The sequence below is a fragment of the Balaenoptera acutorostrata genome, chromosome 12 (assembly GCF_949987535.1).
Source record: "Balaenoptera acutorostrata chromosome 12, mBalAcu1.1, whole genome shotgun sequence".
Taxonomy (NCBI): Eukaryota; Metazoa; Chordata; class Mammalia; order Artiodactyla; family Balaenopteridae; genus Balaenoptera; species Balaenoptera acutorostrata.
In genome coordinates, this window is record NC_080075.1 from 2,825,913 (window position 1) to 2,842,850 (window position 16,938).

A 16,938-nucleotide genomic window follows, 5' to 3' on the forward strand; every position below is an offset into this window, starting at 1 on the left:
GGTGCGTGGACTTCTCGCTGCAGTGGCTTCTCTTGTTTTGCTGAGCACGGACTCTACTTACGTGGGCTTCAGTAGTTGTGGCACGTGGTCTCAGTAGTAGTGGCTCGTGGGCTCTAGAGCGCAGGCTCAGTAGTTGTGGCGCACGGGCTTAGTTGCTTCGCGGCATGTGGGATCTTCCTGGACCAGGGCTCGAACCCGTGTCCCCTGCATTGGCAGGCGGACTCTTAACCACTGAGCCACCAGGGAAGCCCCATGAGCAGCTTTCTAAGGTGCCCACACCCCTGCTTTCTGCAGATGCAATGGTGTGCGGTGGTCCCACCTCCCTGTTCTGGGTTCACTGCACTTGCTCCTCTCGGGGGAATCACGCCCGTCTACAACCCTGGACACTGCCCGAGGAGCTCATGCTTTGTTACTATGCGAATCCCTGCACCACCACCGCCCCCCCGCCCAGTGTGTCCACAGACCTCCAGGGCCAGCACTGGCCAGACCGCCTGAGGCTCCACCCGTATCAACAGCAGCCTCCTTTGCTTCCTGGTGACGTTGTAACAAGTGGGGCAGCAGGAAACCTGTGCTCTCAGGAAGTCTGGGGGCTGAGCACCTGCCGTGTCTCCACTCACGTGACCGACAGCTCTGTGAGTTAACCAGATGTTCACGAGGCCCCTTACCTCGCACACCTGCGGCCCCTGGTGCGTGGAAGGAAGCCCTGCATCTCGCCTGGGTGCCGCAGTCCTGGCCCCTCCCTGCTCGCCCTTCATGAACCGGTTACGCCCTCTGTGACCAGCCACGCCCCTGCTCTCCCGCCGACCGGTGTGTCCATTCCCCTGAATTCACCGACTTGACGCAGTTCACTACCACTTATTAATTATATACTCTTTCTGTTGCAATACAGTATCTCTTTCTTCTGATTGGTACATGCATCAAAGTGATTAATTAAATGAGTGACTAGTGTGGATATACTCCAGTTTCCAAGCCCTCTCCGTAGCTAGTCTGGGCTCTCCTACTTTCCAGCTGCCAAAGCAGCCTCTTCCCTAACTTGGGATCCATGTAGCTAACTCCCTCTACAAAGGGCTGTATATGTTGACTGATGAAAGCTAAGCAAGGAACTCGCCTTCTCAAAGCATCCCTCCGCGTGTTTTGGAGGACACAGAGTTCACATAAACATGAAAAGATCAATTAGGTCAACTCAGAGGCTAGGGATACGGGTTTTGTTAATTTGTCCAGATATTTGCATATAATGAGACTTTAATTAACGGAAAACCTTGGACTTCTAGAAACAGTTGGAAACGTCTAAATAGGGAAATAAAATCTACTTTAGGTAATTTAGTGGAATTTAACGCCGAGGAGTGGCCACAGGGGCTCTGGAGGGGGCGCTGAGAGGCCAGATTGGGAGGGTGAGGAGGAAGCCATTGCGCCTCCATGGGAGCCCCAGAAGCGGGGGTCCCCCGAAGGACGCCGGACCCGCAGCAAGAGCGGCACCTGCGGCCCGAGACACCGCCGTGGGCATCGGGGAAACCTGCCTGTCCCGCTGTCCCCCAGCCAGCGCCCCCTAGCGGCTGCGCCCTCGGAAGCAGCAGCCGCAGGGGCAGGGGAGGCTCCCGTAGGGCCACGTGGTCCTGCCGCGAGCGGAGCGGGCAGGGGCGGGGGTGGAGGTGCATCTGGGCGAGGAGATCCAGAGCCAGCCTTGCAGGCCTCGCCCACGTCGTGGACCAACACAGACCACGCAATGTGAGGAGTGAGGCTGCATCGAGAACTCCCGGGAGTCAGGTCTGTCCTTCGTCCCTCTAGCCTGGCAGGTAGCAGGAGACGACTCTACAGCCCTTACATTGAAGAAGAAACCGTCTCACCTCCCCTGAGAGCCTCAGAGGTCAAGCCTCTCAAGGTGTATTTTTAAACAAACTGGTTTATGCTCCCTCACTGGTACTGGGGACTTTAAGGTAGGGAAATATCCACAAAACGCCCACTCTTCGGACGTTTCTCCTAACTGAGGCACAAGGGGCAAACTTTTCGGATTCTTCGATTATGTTTATGTGTATTTATTCTAAAGAGTATGAGATGACTTAACGAAGAAATCACATATTTACCTGTGCCACCCACGTGTCCTTCAACCGATAAATGGGTGATAGAAAACAAAATTCAGCTGAGTGAAGTTGAAGATCTAGTTGGCCTTATCCAATGACTCATGAATCAGGCAGCACCCCTCCTAGGAGGTAGAAGGTGCTCCAGGGAGTTGTAAAAAATGGAAGGTTTGTATAGGTGGAAGGAGGGGGCGGGACAAGGAAGTTACTAGCTGGAAAGGAAAGAAAGGGCTGTTTCAGGGCAGGTCACCTTCCCCTAGGGGGAAGGGCAGGGGTCTTCTTGTGCAAATGACCTCACCCCAGTGCTGAAATTTCAGATTGTCTGTTTAAAGGTCACATTTCTGGGAGAGATTGAAACTGCAGTTGTCTTTCTTTTTTTTTATAAATTTATTTTATTTATTTTTGGCTGTGTTGGGTCTTCGTTGCTGCACGTGGGCTTTCTCTAGTTGCAGAGAGCGGGGGCTACTCTTCGTTGTGGTGCGCGGGCTTCTCATTGCGGTGGCTTCTCTTGTTGCGGAGCACGGGCTCTAGGCGTGTGGGCTCAGTAGTTGTGGCACATGGGCTCAGTAGTTGTGGCTCGCGGGCTCTAGAGCACAGGCTCAGTAGTTGTGGCGCATGGGCTTAGCTGCTCCGCGGCATGTGGGATCTTCGTGGACCAGGGCTCGAACCCATGTCCCCTGCATTGGCAGGCAGATTCTTAACCACTGCGCCACCAGGGAAGCCCCTGCAGTTGTCCTGATTGCTGTCCTGGAGGCAAATGACTCCATGTGGGTACTGTGGTTTCTTTCTAACAAGATAAACAAAATGTGTATGTACATACAATGGGATATTACTCAGCCTTAGAAAGGAAGGAAACTCTGATACCTGCTATAATGTGGATGTACCTTGGAGACCTTGTGCTACCTGACGTAACCCAGTGTGAGATGTACAGTCATGTATATATATTGTCCCCAGCTTTATGGCCAGAGCATCTAAAACTCTTGTAATTCCTTAAGTGATAAGAGCAAAGGGGCATCTTTTGTTATCATATTTGGGTTTTGTCCCAGGTCCTGAAATAGCTTCAGAGGGTAAAGGTGAAAAGAGTGTCCTGTTATTCACAAGCCCCTTTCAACCACACCAGAGTTTATATCAGTGACGTGACTTTCTGGAAAGCCCCTAAGGATGGAGGTGGCTGGTTGCCAAGGGAACCAACCATGTGATTAGCGGATTGGAATTTTCAGCCCCACTCCCAACCTCAGAGGAGGAGAAAGGGTCTGGAAATTGACTTAATCTCTAACTGCCAATGATTTAAACAATTGCACCCGTGCAGTGAAGCCTCCAGAAAACCCCAAAGGACGGGGTTTGGAGAACAGGGAGGTGCTGGGAGGGTGGTCAGCTCCGTGCCACCTACCCACCCCTTGTCCCATGCATCTCTTCCATCTGGCTGTTTTTGAGTTATGTCCTTCATATTAAACATGTAAACATACGAAAAGTGTTTGCCATTCTAGCAAATTGTAGAACTGAAGGAGGTGGTCATGGGAAACTCTGATCACAGCCAGTTTGTCAGAAGTCAGAGGGAGGCCCAGACTTGGGACAGGCTTCTGAAGTGGGGGGCAGCCTTGTGGGCCTGAGCCCTTCACCTGTGGGATCGGACGCTATGTCCAGCCGGACAGTGTCAGGACTGACGTGAGTTGTAGGACACTCAGGTGGTGTTCACAGAAGATTGGAGAATTGGTTGGTGTGGGGAAAAAAATGCATTCGGTGTGGAAGTGAAATGTGAGAGCATAAAGGAAAAATAGTTTTGTTCTCTTTAGCCCGTCACAATAGGACAAATCCTGCATGATTCCACCTACACGAGGTACCTAAAGTAATAAAAATTGTCGAGACAGAAAGTAGAATGGTGGTTGCCAGAGGCTGGTGTGGGGAGGTGGGGGAGAGAATGCGGAATTAATATTTAATAGGTGCAGTTTCCGTTTGGAAAGGCGAAAAGTGCCAGTGAGGGATGGTGGTGATGGTTGTGAAACAGGAGGGAAGGGGGCAGGGCACAACCTTTGAAAGAAAGACATAGCCCGAGGACATGACATAAACGGATTAGAACCAAATGGGTCCAAGATGGCGGACAAGTCGACTTCCACTAGACCTTGAGCCTCAGTATACGCTCCCTGTAACACATCGGCAAGCCAAATGACACACCCACAGGCACCATGACAGTTCCAAGGCCGACCATAAGGGTCAAAAAGTGGGCGGTGGCCCAATTCCTGGAAATCCCCACCCCTTCCTAAAATAACTGGAATACTCCTCCCCCTCATTAGCCTATGAAATTACCCACCCCTATAAAAACTGACAACTCCAGCCGCTGGTGCTTTTCTCACCTTCTGAGATGGCCCACACTCTGTCTGTGGAGTGTATTTCTCCCAAAGCCTTTCTCACCTTCTGAGGTGGCCCACACTCTGTCTGTGGGGTGTGTTTCTCTCTAAATAAATCCACTTCTTACCTATCACTTTGTCTCTCGCTGAATTCTTTCTGCTATGAGACCTCAAGAACCTGAGCTTCAATAAGTCCTGAAACCAGGTGTGTGATCTCAGTTGGAAGACTGTGAGTTTTGGCCGGGTTCGAGTCCTAGCCGAGTGGGTTCAAGTCCCAATCTGAGGTGCACAGTTTCAGTTGCACAACAACGTGAATGTACTTAATGCCACCGAACTGTCCATTTAAAATGGTTAAAATGGTCACTTGTATGTTATGTATATTCTACTGCAATAAAAATATTCACATTTAAAAATGTATCTACCTGTGGTTTTCCTCCTGAACTTGTATCCGTAAGTCTGGGCATTTAGGACGTTTTAAAATGACTTTGCAGCTGCGTCGTGAGTCATGAGGGCTGTACTTTGAGTGACTCATGAAACACTCTTTTTTTTTTTTTTTTTTTAATTAATTTATTTATGGCTGTGTTGGGTCTTCGTTTCTGTGCGAGGGCTTTCTCCAGTTGCGGCAAGCGGGGGCCACTCTTCATCGCGGTGCGCGGACCTCTCACTATCGTGGCCTCTCTTTTTGCGGAGCACAGGCTCCAGACGCGCAGGCTCAGTGGTTGTGGCTCACGGGCCCAGCCACTCCGCAGCATGTGGGATCTTCCCAGACCAGGGCTCGAACCCGTGTCCCCTGCATTGGCAGGCAGATTCTCAACCACTGCGCTACCAGGGAAGCCCTCATGAAACACTCTTGCTTACATCAGCTGGACACGGGCCTTTGGCAATCAGGGGATGCTATCCTGGGTTCTGAGGAAGGCAGGCCTGCCCCGGTCCGTCCAGATGGGGCAGCTATCAGAGGGGTAATCAGAGCAGAATCAGTAAATGCTGTAGTCACCTGGGAGAGGAATGAGGCGTGCCTCTCTGATGATGCAGGAAGCAGAAGGTGAGTGATTATTTCCTCTCGGGGCTCTTCAGTTTCAGCTTTTCTTTTTTTCTCTTTGAATTTCTCTATTTTATTTTTTTTAATTTTTTAATTAATTTTTATTGGAGTATAGTTGCTTTACACTGTTGCATTACCTTCTGGTGTACAGCAAAGTGAATCAGACATACATATACGTATATCCCCTTTTTTGGATTTCCTTCCCATTTAGGTCACCACAGAGCACTGAGTAGAGTTCCCTGTGCTCTGCAGTAGGTTCTCAGTAGTTATCTATTTTCTACACAGTATCAATAGTGTATATGTGTCAACCCCAATCTCCCAATTCATCCCAACCCCCTCCTTCCCCCCTTGGTATCCATAAGTTTCTTCTCTACATCCGTGTCTCTATTTCTGCTTTGCACATATGTTCATCTGTACCATTTTTCTGGATTCCACATATGAGCGATATGATATGATATTTGTTTTTCTCTTTCAGCTTTTATGAATGCGGGAGTGAGCAGAGCTGACGGGTAGATCTGAGGAGGTGGGAGGGAGTGTCCACCTGCGGAAGGTGTGCTTTCTCTCCATCTTTATATTGGTCTGGCTTCAAATGTCAGCCCCTCGAGGACAGCAGGTGGCATCAAGCAAATGGGAAGTTGCCAGGAACTCGGGTGGCCCCTGTGAACCGGCAGCCCCCTCTCTCTTTGGGGCCGAGCTGGGTTTGCCCTCCGGCCTTCAGCCTCCTGCAGCTCCGAGGTCCCCTCACCACCCTTTTGGCGGAAGAAGAAGAAGCAGGTGAAGAGCCGAGGGCTTGCACAGTAAGGACAGTGGTGTTTCCCCAGGCTCCCGAGCTCCTTCTCAAGGCTCCCCTTGAAGGGAAGGGGCAGGCAGCGTGGTGTTTACCAGCATAACTGTGCTACCGACCGCATGACAGGCCAATAAATCAGAGACAAGGTGCTGAGGCAAGGAATAACAACTTTATTTGGAAAGCTGGCAGACGGAGACGATGGCAGACTAAAGTCTCCAAAAAACCATTTTATCAAAGCTTGGATGCCAGTTTCTTTTATAGCACAGAGAGGGGGAGGAGATGAGGAAGTAAAGTAAAAAGACCATAAGATTTGCAAATATGCCCTGGAATGGCCAGCCTCGGGGAGGGGATGCATTCATTTCTTCTTTCTTGCCGCCATCCGCAGGTGGACGGGGTCCGGATATTTCCCTGAACAAAAGCACTTTGGTTTAACCTTCGGGCAGAGGGGCAGGGTTCCCCGAGGCAGGCCATTGTGTACAGTCTCCTTTCAGTGAACAAAGGCAGCAGAAAGCAGAGGTGAAAGTAAAAGAAACAGAGCCAACATGGAGTCAGATTTGGCTCTTCCCTGTTACGACTGCAGCTGGCGGTCGCGGCCTTCTAGGCCTGCTCCACACACGCTGGCCGAGCCGCGACTGTGTCTCATACATCGAAAGGGCTCAATAAACGGCAGGTGGAGTTGTCGTTAAACAGGTGCACATCTCGGTCCAGAAACACAGCTATGCAGGAAATATCACTTTATTTTCCTTAGAGCAACTTAATGAGGACCTTGGGCACCCATCCCCCCACAACACAGTAGGAAATTCTCCCCCTGGCAGTACTGGGTTCCTTCCTGAATCTGGTCCAGAATCTGGAGGACTGTGTAGACCCCCACTGCGGGTAAGGCAGTCCCATCACCGGACACCATCTCCTGGTCACGCCCCAGCCCTCCCTTCATTCACAGCCCCGCAGGGCAAGGGCTGGGGGCACACGGGAACCACTCTCTACCTGCTTCTCAAGACACTCGGTCTTTCTCCTCTGCATCCATCTGGGTCCAGGCAGGTGAGAGGCCACACCTGACCTAGGTAACCGGAGGAGAGTTTTACCAAAGGTACTCTCTCCAAAGGTGTGGGCAGTTAGGGAAACCAGTAAGGGAGAGTGAGGACCTTGAGTTGGCAACTGTGGAGGTCATCGTGTAACGGGGAAGAGCCAAATCTGACTCCATGTTGGCTCTGTTTCTTTTACTTTCACCTCTGCTTTCCGCTGCCTTTGTTCACTGAAAGGAGACTGTACACAATGGCCTGCCTTGGGGAACCCTGCCCCTCTGCCTGAAGGTTAAACCAAAGTGCCTTTATCCAGGGAAGCATCCAGACCCTGTCCACCTGCGGATGACGGCAAGAAAGAAGAAATGAACGCATCCCCTCCCTGAGGTTGGCCATTCCAGGGCATATTTGCAAATGTTATGGCCTGAATTTTACTTTACTTCCTCATCTCCTCCCCCTCTCTGTGCTATAAAAGAAACTGGCATCCAAACCCCAATAAGATGGTTATTTTGAGACTTTAGTCTGCCATCTTCTCCGTCTGCCGCCTTTCCAAATAAAGTTGTTATTCCTTGCCTCAGCACCTCGTCTACGATTTATTGGCCTGTTGTGGGGTGAGCAGAGTGGGCTTGGACTCAGTGACAATTTCCCCCTCAGCGCTTAGATTTCAGGAGAAGGAACCAGAGCCCGGAGAGGGCTTCCCTAGAGGGACAGAGCCAACCACAGGGGGGACGGGGCACTGAGGGCCTGACCTCACTCTCCTGTCTCCTGTCCTCTGCTGGTACCGTCTACTGGCCAAACCCAACCAAAAGCCAGAGAACCAAGGCAGAGGATAACCTTAGAGAATCACGATGCTGTTATCAACAATGTGAATTGGTGTAGATGAATATGGTAAGAGCAGATCTGATAGGGATTTAGGGGAGAGAACATCAGAGTCCACAGTAGGTGGAGTTTGAGCAACGGTACCTCCCGCTGTGGGTAACATTTTGTGTGCCTCTGGCACGTGACTTGAAGCAGAGGGATGGGTCGGATCCAGGGGTTCTTTTTTTTTTTTTTTTTTTTTTATATTAATAGTGCTTATTTCTTTTATTTATTTATTTCTTTTTTATTTTTTTTTGGCTGTGTTGGGTCTTCGGTTCGTGCGAGGGCTTTCTCTAGTTACGGCAAGTGGGGGCCACTCTTCATCGCGGTGCAGGGACCGCTCTTCATCGCGGTGCGCGGGCCTTTCACTATCGCGGCCCCTCCCGTTGCGGGGCACAGGCTCCAGACGCGCAGGCTCAGTAGTTGTGGCTCACGGGCCCAGCTGGTCCGTGGCATGTGGGATCTTCCCAGACCAGGGCTCGAACCCGCGTCCCCTGCATTAGCAGGCAGATTCTCAACCACTGCGCCACCAGGGAAGCCCCCAGGGGTTCTTAAATGAGGAAAGCTTAGCCCAGTGCTGGGCATGTATGAGCTTTCTTCCTGTGGTAGCTATCAGGACCCTGAGACCCCAGTCATGGCTCAGTTAGCTCTCTGACTCTGTAAGCTGCTTCATTTCAACACCCAAACTAGCTCAGCCTAAGCCAAGTTCAAAAGAAGGGATGTCTGGACTCTCTCACCCAAGAAATGGTGATGCTATTTTTCAGGTTGAAACTTTCCAGAGCTGTTCGCAGCCGTATTTATACTCTTGGACGTTTATGCAGCCGTTCTTGCCTGTTTATTGTTCTGGAAAGTGCGGAAGGAATGTTTATAGAGAGATTTCTGTCATAGTGCACGGAGCAGACAAGGACGCGGCAGCAGAGGCCAGCCTTGTCCTCCTGGCTCCGTGGATAGACAGTCGGCAGGAGACGGGCTTCGTCAGCCTCCCCCGCATGGCCTCGACCCGCAGGCTCTGCATCCAAGAGCTTCCCAGCACAAGGGAGCAGGGCTTGATGCTGTTCCCTGCCCCTCCTCCAAAAAAGCTGCTCTCTGCAGCTTCTGGCCTTATCACTAAGCGCCCCTGCTCCCGGCCTGTGCTTGTCCTTCTCTGGCTGCCTGGTTAGCTCATTTTCCGCTGTCACGGAATCTGCTAATCCAACGAGGGAAAATCTGTCCAGGGCAGAAGAGACTAGCTCCCTCCCACTGGGGCAGGTGCATTAACCCCTGTGCCTTCCCACTCAGGGAGGGCAGCGAGGAAAAGGCCGTCCCAGCGGCAATCAGCCCGGTGACAGCCCTGGTGACACCCAGCCTCAGCAGCAGGGCCCAGGGCTGCACTCAGGCGGCTGGGAGAGGCGCCCCGCCGGCAACTTACAAAACTCAGCCCTGGCAGGTTCCAGGAGCAGCAGGGCCAGGTCCACAGAAGGATGAAGGCTGCTCACCCCAGAGCAGGGAGACTGGCAACAGCAATCCCACAAGAAGATGACAGTGGTAGCCCAGCAGGAAATGGCAGCAGCAGTGACCAGGAGAGAAAGATGCTCCAGGTTCAGGGTGAGAGGCTCAGGCTGCGACAGTAGTTCACAAGAGACTGTAAGCTCCTTGAGGTGAGGTTTTTTATTTTGTTCAGGGCTGACGCTCCCGGATCTATCACAGTGTTTGACACGTGGAAAAAGCACAACGAATATTTATTTTTTTAAAAAAGAATGGGGCTTCCCTGGTGGCGCAGTGGTGGAGAGTTTGCCTGCCAATGCAGGGGACACAGGTTCGAGCCCTGGTCTGGGAAGATCCCACATGCCGTGGAGCAACTAAGCCCATGAGCCACAACTACTGAGCCTGCGCGTCTGGAGCTTGTGCTCCGCAACAAGAGAGGCCGCGATAGTGAGAGGCCCGCGCACCGCGATGAAGAGTGGCCCCCGCTTGCCGCAACTAGAGAAAGCCCTCGCACAGAAACGAAGACCCAACACAGCCATAAATAAATAAATAAATAGATAAATAATAAAAAAAATAAAGGAATTCCTTTAAAAAAAAAATAAGTGAAATTACAGTTCTTATTATAAAAGCAAAATGAGATCACTGTAAACAATTTAGAGATTGTGGATAAGCCAAAGAAAATGAAATCAGCCATAATTCGACCATCCAGCCATAGCCTCGTTTTCTCAGTGGGGGCATCTTCTTTCAGAGGGTCTGGGGGTTGGGGACTGCGTGTGGTCACTTACTGCAAATACCCCATCTTCCCCTTAAAGTGGCTGCTTTCTTAGTACCAATTATCATAGTACTGTTTCTAAATCATTAAACCCTCTGCTATGGCATTTAAGGTTGCAGGGTGTTTCCTTTATGGACGTACTTGTCCTCGTTTAACCAGACCTCTGTTTTTAGCCATTCAGGTGGTTTCCAGCTATTCCCAATTATGAAAAGAGCTGCAAGAAATGTCCTGTAGCTGCATCTCTGTCCACATCCATGGTTCTCTCCTTGGAATAAATCCCCAGACCTGGAATCACTGCTGTAACACAGACAGCGGTCCTCGGATGAAATGCCTTTCAGAAGAAATTTAATGAGTGAGAAATTTAGGGATGAATCAGAAACAGTCGCTCCCCCAAATTAGTCTTCTCCCTCGTCTCTCAGCAAATGATTTGTAAAGGCTCTAGGAAGATTGCATTTTCTTTAAAGAAGGTGACTTGAGGTTCCAGAAACCCTCACCATCAGGCTGGGGCGGGGAGGGTGGCAACCAGGACTTTCTGTAAATGCGTTCACTCCTAGCTTCCCGGAGGCCCAGTGGTGATTAGACTGATCCCTGGTCTTCCCAGAATCTCCACCCAAACAAATGTCCCTGAAGCCGGGGTGGGGTTAGGGGGGGCTTGCGGGGGAAGGTGGTGGTCAGCTGGAACTCCACTCAGGCCACAGAGGGCTGTGTGTCCTGGGGAAGTTTCTTCCCCTTCTGTGCCTCAGTGCCAACCCCCTAACCTGAGGGGCTCGCTGCATGGGGCCTCAGAGGCTCTGCCGCTTGTCTGACGAAGCGAGATCCTTGCCTGGCACCCTGGCTCTCCCCTCCCCTCCCCTCCCGCCGCAGAAATACGTGCCAGGCCTGGGATGTCCTTGAGGCCGGCAGGCCAGACGGGGAGCTGGCAGCCCCTTCCCCTCTGGGGGCTGAGGCTCCTTTAATTTGCATACCTTAAAAGGCTTGCAGGAGCGAGGGGCTGGGTTCTTATCTCCTGTGCTCTGGAGGGGCCTTATTTATAGCCCAGCTGGCCAGCAGCTGCTTGCACGTTGGGGTGAACCCACAGGGCGGTTGACCTCCGGCCGCTGTGCCCCCTGGTTGGACTGGAGGGCAGAAAGCAGACAGGTAAGGCTCCAGTTTCTCTTCTCTTTCCCTTCCCTTGCCATCCTTCCTCTCGTGTCTGCACAGCTTTGTACCCCAGCTGTGCAGAGGGAGTGCCCAGCCCTGGGAGGGAGCTCTCTGGCACTGTGGACCGCAGACCCAAGTAGGACCCAGGGGCAGGGACAGCTGGCTCTTCCAGCAGCTAAGCTCCTGCTGCCCCCAAAGCTGCAGCAGGTGCCCACCGGGACATTAAGAACTTGGAGGTGGGAGGGAGGGAGACGCAAGAGGGAAGAGATATGGGTACATATGTATATGTATAACTGATTCACTTTGTTATAAAGCAGAAACTAACACACCATTGTAAAGCAATTATACTCCAATAAAGATGTTAAAAAAAAAAAAAAAAGAACTTGGAGGAACCCTAGTTTATCTTACTCTCTCTCAGTGGGAATCAGGAATCTGCATTGAGTTTTGACACCGGAAAGTTTTTTTTTTAAAAAAGAGGAAAGAAAAAGAAAAGAAATGATAAAATCAACACTGGAAGGGGGAAAAACCACAGTGCCCTTGAGCTGCTTCTCCCTGACAGAATTTCCGGATGGCCTGGGGTAAAAAGGCAAGTTACTGATAAGTCTGATTATGCTGGGGAACTGTGTTTATAACACGATGACTTGTTACGGCTGATGGTTTGAAAGTACAGATCACTGTTGTGTGCTTTACAAAGGAAATGCATTAATATCTTACTAATTTCTAGAGCAGGGTATACGCGAAAGACAAAGTACTGAGGAATGTTCTAATGCTCAGCCAGCTGCGTAATAATGTTAATACTGATAGAATGACACATATGTGATAATAGGTATCATAGGTATAAACATCCTCTAGCCAGACCTCAAGCAAGGCATTTTATCAGGTCCAATCTAAAAGGAAAAAAAATTGTGAGATCAGTTTTTTTTTAATAATTCTGAGGTCAAAAGATAGATTAATAGCTGTGTTATAGGCTAATGCTACTTTATCACGTATTTGCTCTATTTAGATTTATTGTTTTGTTTCTTGAGGAATGTTATTTGAATCTTGCTTTATTGCTGGGTTTATAACAACAAAATGTGCTTTAATAGTCTATTACATTTGGGGATCCATTCTACTGTAAAAAAAGTTTTTGTTTTTAACAGAGTAGCCAACTTAATCAACTCAGATGATTACATTTTGAAGGCTTTTTCTAATAGTAAGGAAATACTAATGTATCACTTCCATGAAAAGCTGCATATTTTCCCATAAAGTGTACCCTGACCACTCACCACCCCCCCATCTCGCCTGTCTTCGAGAACATTTTGCACCTTTAGATTTCATCATCTTCGTAGTGCTTCCGTTGATTTGGGGTCCCTGAGGCTGGGCCACACCGTTCTCTCTACATCCCTCAGCTCCAACACAGGCACCTACACACCTCCTACTGTGTGTCCTAAAACACTTCATATTTAAGGATAGATGGCCGAGAAACACTGATTTTAAATTCTCTTCTCCGCATCTGTTAAAAAACATTCAACTAAGTAAATTTTTAAAGATCTTATTGGCTTTATTCAATGATGCATGAATCAAGCAGCGTCCCATCCCGCAGGTAGAAAGAAGGTCTGAGGAGCTGGACAAAATGAAAGACTTTTCCTGGCAGAAGGGAATGGCAACAAGGAAGTTGTTCTCGGCAAAAAAGCAAGTTGGTTATTGAAAGGTTACTTTCCTTTAGTGGACGGCAGGGGTCTATCAGGCAGGTGACTACACCAGTCCTGGTCAAGCCATTCCTGATTGACTGGGTTAAGATTCCATTTCTGGAAGAGCCGAAACTGTAATGAAGTCTCAGTTTGGTGACGTGGGGCTTACAATAGGTGACTCCATTTGGGGCCTGTTGTCTTGCTTTTTTTTTGTTTTTTTTTTTAAAGAACTCCTGACTTATTTATTCATTTACTTTATTTATTTATTTATTTTTGGCTGTGTTGGGTCTTCGTTTCTGTGCAAGGGCTTTCTCTAGTTGTGGCAAGCGGGGGCCACTCTTCATCGCGGTGCATGGGCCTCTCACCGTCGCAGCCTCTATTGTTGCGGGGCGCAGGCTCAGTAATTGTGGCTCACGGGCCCAGTTGCTCCGTGGCATGTGGGATCTTCCCAGACCAGGGCTGGAACCCGTGTCCCCTGCATTGGCAGGCAGATTCTCAACCACTGTGCCACCAGGGAAGCCCTGTTGTCTTGTTTTTAACACCACAAAAGAAAGAGGTGAAATTGTATTCATAGTGTTTATATTTTCTTTTGTTTTTTCTTACTGTACAAATATATGTTCACCACAGGAAGTACAAACCAGCAGAGAGAAGAAAATGGAAAATGATGTGCAGTCTTACTACTCAAAGATAACTCTTAGCATTGCATTGTGTATCTTAACTATTTCTTGATTCTAAGAGGTCTTTTATTGTAACATCAACCATTAATTTAATGCTAGCTTTAAAAGAGAGGGGAAAATTTCCCCCTATGTTATACAGATTAAGACGAATCCAAAAACAATAAATTGGGGGGAAAATATAAATTGTAATTAAGGAAAAATATATATATGATCAGGTTATTTGGTAATCTACTTTTTGTCCCATGTATAGTCACTGTATTTTTACTGTGCATTCAGGCTCTAATTCTTTGAAAATTGGTTTTCAATTTTTTTATATACTAAATTATGACATTTTTCATTTAGCCAGAATATTAAAATATCCATAATAGCTGGATAAGTGGGACATAAAAAAATCATAAAATGAGATTTAGATAAATAATTTTTATCAACATATAACTTGTTTCGAAGTATGATCTGCTGATTTCTACACTATTAATGCTACCTACTGAATAAGAGAAACAACTCAACCGTCTAGGACCTGGATCTTTATTCCCCCCTCAGTTTTGTTTTATTGATTTTTTTCATTATCATTTGTCAGTCTTCATACTTAGTCTCCAATATACCAACGTAAGGTTGAAAAACAGAAAGAAACGTAAGTTCAGAGCAATATGATATTTAACAGATATATTTCATAAATATCATTAAATGTTTTTAAGTGTAAAAGCCTATAAAAATAAAATCAGTTTTAACTTTGAGGACATTTTTACAACTTGGGGCTTTGTTTAAATCTAAAAGAGAAATTTTAGATAGAAGACAGATAAAAATTTATTTTAACAGAAGACTTTGTAACAGTTAAACTGTAATACTGAAAAGTTAAACTGAAGTAAAACCCTATCCAGCCAACAACACATAAAATATGCTCCAGGTGTTTTATTAAGAAGGCTGCAGGGGCTTCCCTGGTGGCACAGTGGTTAAGAATCCGCCTACCAATGCAGGGAACACGGGTTCGAGCCCTGGTCCGGGAAGATCCCACATGCTGCGGAGCAACTGGGCCCGTGAGCCACAACTACTGAGCCTGCGCTCTAGAGCCCGCGAGCCACAACTACTGAGGCTGTGTGCTACAACTACTGAAGCCCACGTGCCTAGAGCCCGTGCTCCACAAGAGAAGCCACCGCAATGAGAAGCCCGTGCACCGCAACACAGAGTAGCCCCCGCTCGCCGCAACTAGAGAAAGCCCGAGCGCAGCAATGAAGACCCAATGCAGCCAAAAATAAATAAATAAATTTTTTATAAAAAGAAAAAAAGAAGGCTGCATAATTAGGTTTTATGGGGAAAGAGAAAGAGTTTTCGTTTGGTTTTTAAGAAGTGAACCCTCTTTCTCTGCCTGGGACCTGCCTGCTCAGCATGGAGGGCACCTGAAGGGGCAGGGGGACTGACTGTCTTCATGGAAGTCGAGGTCACCAGAGCACTTCCTGCCTGGGTTCAGGTCTGTGCTGACAAATCCTGACCAGGATTTAGCATGAATGCAAAATAGAAAAGTAAATGGTGTTGATTATTCTATATAATATAAACCTATATAATATATAAACACTGAAAAAATATACCAGAATATACACAATTATTGTTTTTGAGGGATAAGATTAGTAGTGAGTTTATATTCTCTCCACATTTTAAATAGTTTGCTACTTTTTCTACACGGAGACTAATCATGAAAGTCTTTCATGGCAAAATTCCACGCAAATGTAAAGGATTCTAATTATTGCCACCACTTATAAAAACTGTAAATAACCTATCAGAATGATTAGCCTCTTGAAACAGGAGGTAAAATTTACTGAATGGTTACTATGTCCAGGAACTATGTATTGGCTCATCTAACGTACAACCAGCCTATATGTGGGTATTATTATCGTTGTTGTTATTGTTATTATTCCTACGTTCAGACACGGAGGCAGGCTTAGAAAAGTGTTATCAGTGCAGAAAGTGCAACCCACTGAAAGACAGGGCCTGGGATCCAGCTGGTGTTAGAAGCACAGGAGCACGGTGAAGGCCTGCGGGAATGTTACAGGAATGGGGGCTGGTACTCCCGAGGAACGTTACTTGGAGCAGGAAGGGAGTACTTGGGTAGAGGCTGCATACACTGTGGTGTGGAGACAGGAAGTAAGGAATTCTGAAAGGGGGGCAGGTTGTCCTGCCAGGTGTAGGGCGGGGCCCTCGGGAAGCAGAGATGCTCTTTGTGTGTGTGTGTGTGTGTGTGTGTGTTGTCTGGGCGTGTGTGAGAGTGTGTGGTGTGGGGTGTTGTGTATGTATGGGGCAGTGTGTGCCGTATGTGTGTACAGTGTGGGGAGGTGTGGTGTCTGTGTGTGTGCTGTGTGTTTGTGTGCCGGGGGAAGGGAAAGAGGGTGGAGATGATAAATGTTAAATGCCGTAAGCTTCCTTTTTAAAAAACTCTCCAATTTTGTTAAGAATCGCTTAATTTATTAGGAAACAACAACATTTTGCTCCCTTCAAATATAGTTCAAGAGACGAAAGAGCAGGTGAGAGAGGAGTCCCCTTATTTCAAAACCCCAATTTTAATTACAGTGAATTATAGACCAGCTATTATGTCCTTCCAACCCCTAAATCAAGACAGAGGCCCACAAGACTTCCAAATCAGTTAGGATCCATGAAAAAATAATCATGTGTGTGCAACACAAAGAAAGCTCAGAGGTTTTGAAAGTGCGTGAGACAAACTCCTTTTAGATACCTCTCTCTACTCCTGCAAATTGAACATGCAAAAGCACTATCAACAGGTGCAAACTTGTTGGCATCACATTAAGCTGCATGAACAACCGTCCGAGTGAGGGAAGAAATACTTACGACCACAATCCCACGTCTAAAATACTGTCAGATGGAAAAACTCTCAAGGCAGCAAGGAAGGCTGAGGGAGCACCTTCTAATTAAGATAGAGTTCTCTACAAGTCGGAATTCATACCGGCAAGTTCAACATCATTTGAATAACGCAGTTTGGGCAGAAGAATGATAAGCCCTTCGGCCACTGTTTCTGAGCAGCAGTAGCACGAACCCTCCAGCCTGGCGGGGGATGAGCTCTGGCAGGATCCTGGAGCCCGCCCTGA

General features: G+C 48.2%; 1 protein-coding gene across 1 annotated transcript in view; it reads left to right on the forward strand.

Annotated features, from left to right (window-relative positions):
* Positions 1–11,383: 11,383 nt before the first annotated feature.
* The window catches only part of FHL2 (four and a half LIM domains 2), a 56,911-nt gene continuing 51,356 nt past the window's right edge, over positions 11,384–16,938 (forward strand). The window contains exon 1 of the mRNA XM_007172102.3: positions 11,384–11,496. The gene's annotated coding sequence lies outside the window, so the exon portion shown is untranslated. The remainder of the gene's footprint in view (positions 11,497–16,938) is intronic.